Raw genomic sequence first — 8738 nt, 5'->3', positions numbered from 1 at the left:
TTGTGGGTAAAGGAAAGAAATAGGTTTATTTATTTATTTTTCTGTTTTGATGGGTCCGGGGATTGAACTCTGGTGCATTTACCCACTAAGACACATCCCCAGTCTTATTTTTATACTTTATTTAGAGACAGGGTCTCCCTGAGTTGCTTAGGACTTTGCTTATGCTGAGTTATTTTTGTTTTTGTGTTTGTTTTTTTCTTTCTTTTTATGTACTGTGTACTAAACCCAGGGATGCTTAAACACTGAGACATATCCCAAGCCCTTTTGTCTTATGTTTTGTTTTGAGTTAGGGTGTTGTCAAGTTGTAGAGGGTCTCACTGATTTGCTGAGAATGGCTTTGAACTTAAAATGTTCCTGCCTCAATCTCCCAATTTGCTGGGATTGCAGGCAGGCATCACCACATCCTGAAAAATGGGGTATTCTGTAGGTGATATCCATGCCAAAGAACCAGTACCACAATTATTAACCTGGCTTACTTAGTCTTTGATCCATGAATAATGAAGAGAGAAGGCAATCTGCATCTTGCTACCTTGTCTTGGGTTATCAAAGGTCTGTACCACTTCAGGTAAAAAGAAAATATTATGACAGCTATAAATTGGAATTCAAGTTCAGCCTTCAAGACAGGCAGTTTCTGAGAATAAACTGTTCACAAGTTCTACCAATATAGTGGCTTTCAGTCTAAAAGAGAATTAAGAGTGTGTTCACTGAGGGGCTGGGTTGTGTCTCAATGTAGAGCACTTGCCTTACATGTGAGGCACTGATTTAGATTCTCAACACCACACATAGATAAATAAATTAATTAATTAAAGGTCCACTGACAAAATGGGCATGTTCATTGACTATTTCATAGTTTGAAAAAGTTGAGGCAGAGTTTTATAAAACAGCTTATATTTTAATCAGATCAGTCAAGAAATAGAATTTCATGTAGGTGAATCCAAATTTTCACCACAGTGTATTGAGAAAAACCTACCTACGCCCTTTATTATACATTTTTGCATTAAAATAATACTGCTGAAACTGATCCTGATGGCGCCTGTCTTACATTAGATGGACTCTACTATCAATCTCATTTAAAATTAAAGTGATCTTTTGTGCAACTAATTTTCTTGCTCTTAATATTGAGTTTTGAGGTGTTAATACTTGAAACTAAGCAATGGTTTCCCTGATATATTTTGTTGCAAATTCGCTAAGAAAAAAAAAATTTGAAAATTACATTGATATTTTTTAACATGTATAAATGTCAGTGCTCCATTGAGTAGTTTACTGTAGGGGGGCTGGAGGAAACACTGGGCTGGAAAATACATACAACAGTAAAACTGTATTAGGAGTGAATTTCTCAATGCAGAAGAAATAGAAAATTTGGTCAAGTATTTTTTGTTAGGATTACATTAGTGTAAAATTTAAATCATGCTTACATGATATTTAACATTCATGCTCAAGTTATTGTTTGTAGAATCATGGAATTTCCCCTCATGCCTTTAATTTGATGTAAGTAAACCATATTGCTTGCAGGGTTTTTTTTATTGGACCATTTATATCTTACTACCATAATTTTCTAGGAGAACTTTTTCATTATTTCTATTCTTGGGTCCATTTTTACACTAAAATAATGTTAGAAATTATGGAAACAGAAATTTAGAATATGTATATTAATTTATATTAATTTATGGATTAGGGACTGCAGTTGTAGCTCAGTAGTACAGCACTTGCCTAGTCTGTGTGAGGCACTGGATTCAATCTTCAACATCACATAAAACTAAGTAAATAAATAAAGTCATAAAAATACAATAAAATTATAAAATATTTGCATTTAAAAGGGATTTTACCATGCTTTCTGGCTCTTTCCACTAAGAGTACATTTAAAACTCTTCATTTAATTGAAAGTAGCTGTCGTGTGCAAAATAATAACTAATTTTAGAAGCAGAGAATCTCAATAACCATAGGATGATGTTAGTTTCATAATTTATTGTATGATAGAGTCTAAAAGTATCCAAACTCTTATGTCACATTCTGAGATCCCAAATTTTAAAATTTATTTGCTTAGTTATGTAACTATTCACTTTATAGCTTTTGATTTTTAATGAAATTTTCAAAGTTAATAAATACATTTGCATATTTCTGGAACAGGTACAATAAAGTTTCAAATGTAAAAAACTTCTTAATTTTTTGAAAATGAATAAATTTGTAGAAAAAATTGCTATATAATGAAGTGTTCTAAATAACATACAGGAAATGACTATTAACTCTCCTGATTTCTAAAAATGATGCTTTAAGTTTGTATTCACTTTTGATTTCTGGGCTATATAAATTCAGGTGAATTATCTTGAATTGGTGCCATAAAATAAGCAAACAAATTAGAGAAATGTCATAAATATGAAAGTAGGAACCAGAATATCCTTCAAGCATCCTCTAATCATGAAGCATGTATTGGACTTATGATGAAGATTTGCTTATATTTTGAAATGATTTACTCCAAGACTCAGTATTCCCTTGCAGAGAACATCTCTCCAATGTCTGTTCTTTGAGCCATCTCTGTCACCATTCTTTGGTAATTTAGTAAATCTTTTCTTTTAGTAACTGTGTGTGGTTTCCATTCAGTGCCCCCACAAGATTGTGGCATTCTTCTTCTCTGTCTTGGAAGGATCAACATTTATATTTACATTTATTTTTAGCTATTTGACACACAAGATGGACAGAGCTTATACTCTTTGTGATTCCAATCAATTTTATTTATAAGGTACTCTTAAAACTTAGGTCTCATATTTTCACCTCATGAGATAATTTGTGCCACAATAAGTCACAAAAGCTCATTCAAAATATCACATTTAAATTTCTAATTTTTTAAAAGCACTCTAAACTACAGATGGCTATAATTTATTCTAGGTAATTTGGATTAATAAAATGGTTTTATGAATGTCAGTATTTGTGAAATTATCTTGGAGGTAAGGGGTGTAACATTTCAAATCTCCCTCTTATTTCTAATCATTCTCATCCCATGAGAAGACATAGCTTAGTAAGTTGAAGAATTGAAATTTGATTTTATATTGGAATGGCTCAGAAATGTGTTTTTTTTTTATCCTACAGCAAAGGAAACTATTATGATAATTTTTCATATTTGGTGCATTTACCCCTAAATATTTTTTCCTTCTTAGAATGTTCCTGAAGAAGGAGAATCACATCAAGCTTCTAATGAATTGAGGAAAGAGAACAAACTATTTGAAGAATACCTACAGCTGAACTGCTCATTGATTTGAAATTATAGAGCATTTTCATATACTATAAACTTTATTTTTATTATTATAGAAGCAAACACTGACACTGGGGAACCAGAAATCAGAACATTACCTGACAACTGTAATGCTGATCATAAAAAGAAAAAGGAGGTTGAAACCACTCTTGTAGAGTGTTGCAGTATAAAGAAAAATCCACATTTTCTCTTCACATTACTTGACCCAAAGGTAAAATATAAATATATATATATTATATATTTATATATATTTTATATATAAATATATATATTATATATTATATATTATATATTATATATATTATATATTTATATATATTTTATATATTTTCTCTATTGTTTTTACATGTCATGTCTTATATGCACATAATGATGCCAAACAACCTAAATATAAATTTAATGCCTTGGAGTCCTAATAACAAGGATAGCAACAGTTGTGCTTTATGTGTAGAATCAACATTTGTAGAATATGGTGGGAGTAGTCAATCATGTAGTAACTTATCATATAACAAAAAATCAGAATGCATTGCTAAATTATGGCTTCATTAATATAAATAGGAAGAATTCATTTATAAAGGGAAAGTTATACTTGTTCTTTGATATGTTATGGTAAGTTCCTTCTCATTCTAGTTCCTCAGGGCTTTTTAATGAAGGACCATTAAATATTGTCAAAGACTTTTCCTGTAGTTACTGAAATTATTTTATGATTTTGTCCTTGATTCTTTATCTGGTGTATTAGTTTTATTGCTTTTCATATATTAAACCATGCTTGCATCCCTTGAATGAAACCAGCTGGCTCATGATGTATAGTGTGTGTGTGTGACCCCAGAGACTTAACCAAGGTGTGCTCTACAACTGTCCACACCTCCAGCTCCTTTTGTTGTTCATTTTGAGCCTGGGTCTCTAAATTTCCCAGGTTGACTGAAACTATAAATCACCTGACACAACCTCCTGAATTTCTGGGAATGCAAACATACACCACTTTGTCCAACAGTGTTGTTTTTTTTTTTTTTTTTTTTTAGTTTTTTTGTATTTTCAATGGACCTTTACTTTATTTGTAAATAGGTGGTGCTGAGAATTGAACTCTGTGCCTCACACATGCTAGGCAAGTGCTTTACCATCTGAGCCACAACCCAGCCCTGTTTGTTGTTTTTAATGTGACATTGAGTATATTTTGCAAGTATTTTATAAAGATTTTTAGACTGCCATCCTCAAAGATATTGGTCTTAAGTTTGTTTTTTTTTTTTTTTTTTTGTGTGTGTGTCCTTATTTTTCTTTTCATTCAGGGTAATACTGACTTTGTAGAATTACTTTGGAAGTGTCTTTTCTTCTCTTTTACATATAATGGTGGGGCACTGGTATCAGTTCTTCTTGAATATCTGATAAAATTCAGTCCTTTGTCCATCCTGGTCCTGGAGGCTTTATATTATTGCTTCAATATAATTACCTGTTATTAGGTTGGATTTTTGCATTGCTTTGATTTATATTTGAGTTTTTTAGATTCATATCTACTACTTCATACATATATTCTAGGATTTCCAGTTTTTACCATGTCAGTCTTCATAATATTTTCTAGATATTCCTGTGCGTTGAACAGTAAGTTTTCTAGATAATTCTGGATTTCACTGATTTTTGTTGCAATATTTCTCTTTTGATTTCTAGGTTTATTTATTTGTTTCTTCTTTCTCTTTCCTTTCATTACATTGCTTAGGGGTTTATCAATTTTGATTCCCTTTTCAAAACAAACTATTCCTCTATTATGTTGAATTTTTCCTTTATTTTCTATTTTAAAGTTTAAACTCTGATAATCAATATATTTTATTCTCCCTGTCAAATTGATTTATTGTTGTTTTCCTAATACCTTGGGTTGCAACATTAGGATTTTTATTTGAAATCTCTCAGATTTTTAAATGTAGAGAGCCATTTTTATGAAGTTTCCTATTACAACTGCTTTTGCTAGATCAGAGGAGAGAGATTGGAAGGGAAGAGAAAGGGACTACTATGCAAATTTATGTATCTGTCATAAAGAACCCCACTATATGTATGAATATGCTTCAGTAAAATTAAACACTGGGATAAAAGAACTGTTTTTATTGTATCTCATAGATTATGGGATGCTGTATCTCTATTCTCATTTTTTTCTGAGGTTTTTAAAAATTTAACTCAACTTCATCAGTGATTTATTGAACATGAAATGTATTGCTCATTCTCCAAGTGTTCATACAGATTTGTAGATTTTTATTGTGGTTTTTATCTTTCTTAGTTCTTTATTGTACATAATATCAGGGTTCATTTTGACATAATTATATAGCATGGAATACAACTTTCTCCAATTAAGTACCCAATATTTTCCCATTTCCGTACTCCTTCCTGATATTACCTTCCTCTAGTCCACAAATCATTCTTCTGTTTGTTTATAGTTGTCTTAGTTTGTGCTTTATAGATATACATAAAGGTCAAATTCACAGTGGTACATGTGTACATGTGAGAATGTAAAGTTTGTTCAGATTCATTTCAACGTTGCTCTCTGTGCTTTCCCTCCTCTCTCCAGTCTTAATTTATTTCCTTTACTCATCTGTTCTTTTATTTTTCATAAAATTCCCCATTTTTACTCTTTATTTTTGTCTTGCTTCTTCAAATGACAGAAAACATTCTTCAAATGATGGAAACCTTTTAATTTCTAAGTCTCTAGTCTATTTTACTTAGCATGACATATTTTCCTGTTTCATTCATTTACCAGCAAATTCCATTATTTTATTCTCATTTTTGACTTAGTAAAAGTTCATTATAGGGGCTTGGATAGTAGCTTGGTTATAGAGCACTTTCCTGGCATTTGTGAGGAACTGGGTTTGATCCTTAGCACCATATTAGAAAAAAATAACAAAGGTATTGTGTTCATCTATAAATAAAAGTATTTTTAAAAAATCATACACACACATTTATATATATAAATATATACACACCTTTATATACATATATATATATATATATATATATATATATATATATATATATTGTTTGTTTATTAATCTGCTGATTGGTACCTAGACTGATTACATTGCCTGGCTATGTTGAATTGTGCTCCTATATACATTATGTTTCTACCAATATATAATATACTAATTTTAGATCTTTTGAATATGTATCAGTAACTGAGGTAGCTGGATCATACAGTGGTCCCATTACTATTGTTTTGAAGTTTCTCTATTATGCTTTCCAGTGTAATGTTGCTAATTTGCAGTTCCATCAACAACAGTTGAGTCAACCTTTTCCTTGCATCCCTATTAACATTTATCAATAGTTGACATTCTAACTGCAGTAAAGTTTCAATGTACTTTTGACTTGTATTTTTCTTACTGCTAGACATGTTGAACTTTTTTTTTCATATACTTATTGTCATTTGCATTTCTTTTTTAAAGAAGTATCTCTGTAGTTCTTTTGTCCATTTATTTCTTGGTTCATTTGTTACTTGGAGATAAGTATTGTAAAATTTTTACATACTCTAGATACTAATCCTATATTTCAGAATAAAGTGGCAAAATTCTTCCCCCATTCTGAAGGCTTACATTGTATGTTATTAATTGTTTCCATTGTTGGGTAGAAGCTTTTTAATTTGATGCCATCCCAACTCCTGATTCATGGTTTTATTTGTCATGCTTTAGGATTCTTTTTTTTTTTTTTTTTTCATGACCATATTTCATCAACTTGTACAATAGGGAAAAAAAATTACTACTAAAACAGCGTTTGTGGAGACTGGTACATGGTAAACCTATTTAGTTCTTGCAGAGGGTCATTCTTAGATTTTAATGTTAAATAATAACCACTACTCATTTAAGCTGGTCTCACTGTATATCTTGACCTTTAGCAATTCCACACACAGCAGCTTATTGTGGCATCCTTTAAATATGAGAAATAAGAATATTTTACCTTACTATTAAAAGAAAAATAAAAGAGTACTGTTATGTTACATGGCTCATGAAATATTGGCGGTGTGCTCCTTGGCTTTCATTCGAAGAACCGCAATACTGGAAGACCTCCTCTCAAACTCTGGCTTTGTTTCAAATGCATGTCCATTGGTAGCCCCAGTAAGAAGAGAGTCAGTGAAAAAATTGTTGGGGGGCACGTGGCTGAACTGATTCTGGTGGTTTGAAAACCCTGTGTAACTGGAGTCTGTCCGAGGCGAGTGGGAATAAGGTGTCATACAGGAGGAAGTATCACGTGGTAACATGCATGAAGTAACCACAGAACCACCACTTGCATTTCCTGCCCACAAATTGTTCTGAATCTGTGGGTAGCTGTCAGTCCTTGGCAAAACTGATACATCGTAGGTCGCAGCAAAATGGCTTTTAGCTTGTTGTATTTGGCCATAACGTTCCCTTTTTCTTCACTTGGCCCTTCGATTTTGAAACCAAACCTGGACTCTGGCCTCAGTGAGCTCTGTTCTCAGAGCCAGTTGTTCTCTGACATACACATCCGGATAATGGGTTTTCTGAAAGACTTTCTCCAGCTCCTCCAGTTGCAAACTCGTGAAGGTGGTTCTATGTCTCCGCTTTTTACTGCTAGACACATTGCTGTCACATTTATCCCCAAGTTCATCCAGTTCTCCCTTCTCTGGCATCCCCTTTACCGGAGACATTCGGAGATTGTTGCAGTTGTCCATAGCTCTATTCAGTTCGGTGTGAAGGGGCTGTCCTTCTACTTTGGTGATCCCATAGTTCACGCTGCTGTCCTGACAGGGTGAGGTCCTCTCCAAGCGCACGTGATGTTCGGCTTGCGGCAGGGGCCCAAAGGCCTGCACGCATTTGCCAGCCGACGCTTTGCTGTAAAAGGACTCATTGTCCAGCGTCTCCATAACATGCTCCAACGCGCCTCCCGGGGAGGGCGCGCCCAGGCCTGGGTTAGACAGAGAGTTCCATTTCAGACAAATGCCAGAAGAGACAAGGCCCCAACACCAGAAATATTGTCACCGCAACAGTGGACAGAAAGATTTAGAGGCATCTTAAGAACTTGAAAGGAAGTATTGCTCTAAAGGGCTTTTATTTCATCCGTAAATCCATGCTTTAGGATTCTTAAGGAAAATGATGCCCATGCAAACATGTTAAAGTATTCAGCTTTAATTTTCTTGTAGCAGTTGCAGCATTACTAGAATAATTCCTAGGTCTTTCTTACCTTTCAGTTCACTTATTTGAAGGGTAAGAGATAGGGATCAAACTTCATTCATCTTCATATGGATACATGGTTTTCTCAGGACTGTGTGTTGTTTTCTAATATTATTCCATTGTAATATGTTGAATCTCATGATTGATTTTTCTTTTCTTTATTTTAATTGTTTCTGCATTTAATAAGTCTTGTTTTGTATTCTAATACTTGATATATTATGAAGTTTCTTGTGTTACTGAAAACTAGCTGTATTCTTCTGATACCAGATGAAACATTCTGTAGGCAACTCTTAAGTCATTCTGAATTAAATTTGAGGAACTTTATTGATATT

At 32.9% G+C, this 8738-nt stretch overlaps 1 pseudogene across 1 annotated transcript; it reads right to left on the bottom strand.

Annotated features, from left to right (window-relative positions):
* Positions 1-7041: 7041 nt before the first annotated feature.
* LOC306652442 (ALX homeobox protein 1-like) lies at positions 7042-8140 on the bottom strand (annotated as a pseudogene). The gene has a single exon. The product of its transcript is annotated as an ALX homeobox protein 1-like (transcript).
* Positions 8141-8738: the final 598 nt, after the last annotated feature.

This window comes from Sciurus vulgaris (assembly GCF_902686455.1).
Source record: "Sciurus vulgaris genome assembly, contig: HiC_scaffold_224_arrow_ctg1, whole genome shotgun sequence".
NCBI lineage: Eukaryota > Metazoa > Chordata > Mammalia > Rodentia > Sciuridae > Sciurus > Sciurus vulgaris.
The sequence above is the reverse complement of the archived record's forward strand: the minus strand, read 5'-3'. Positions and strand labels throughout refer to the sequence as shown.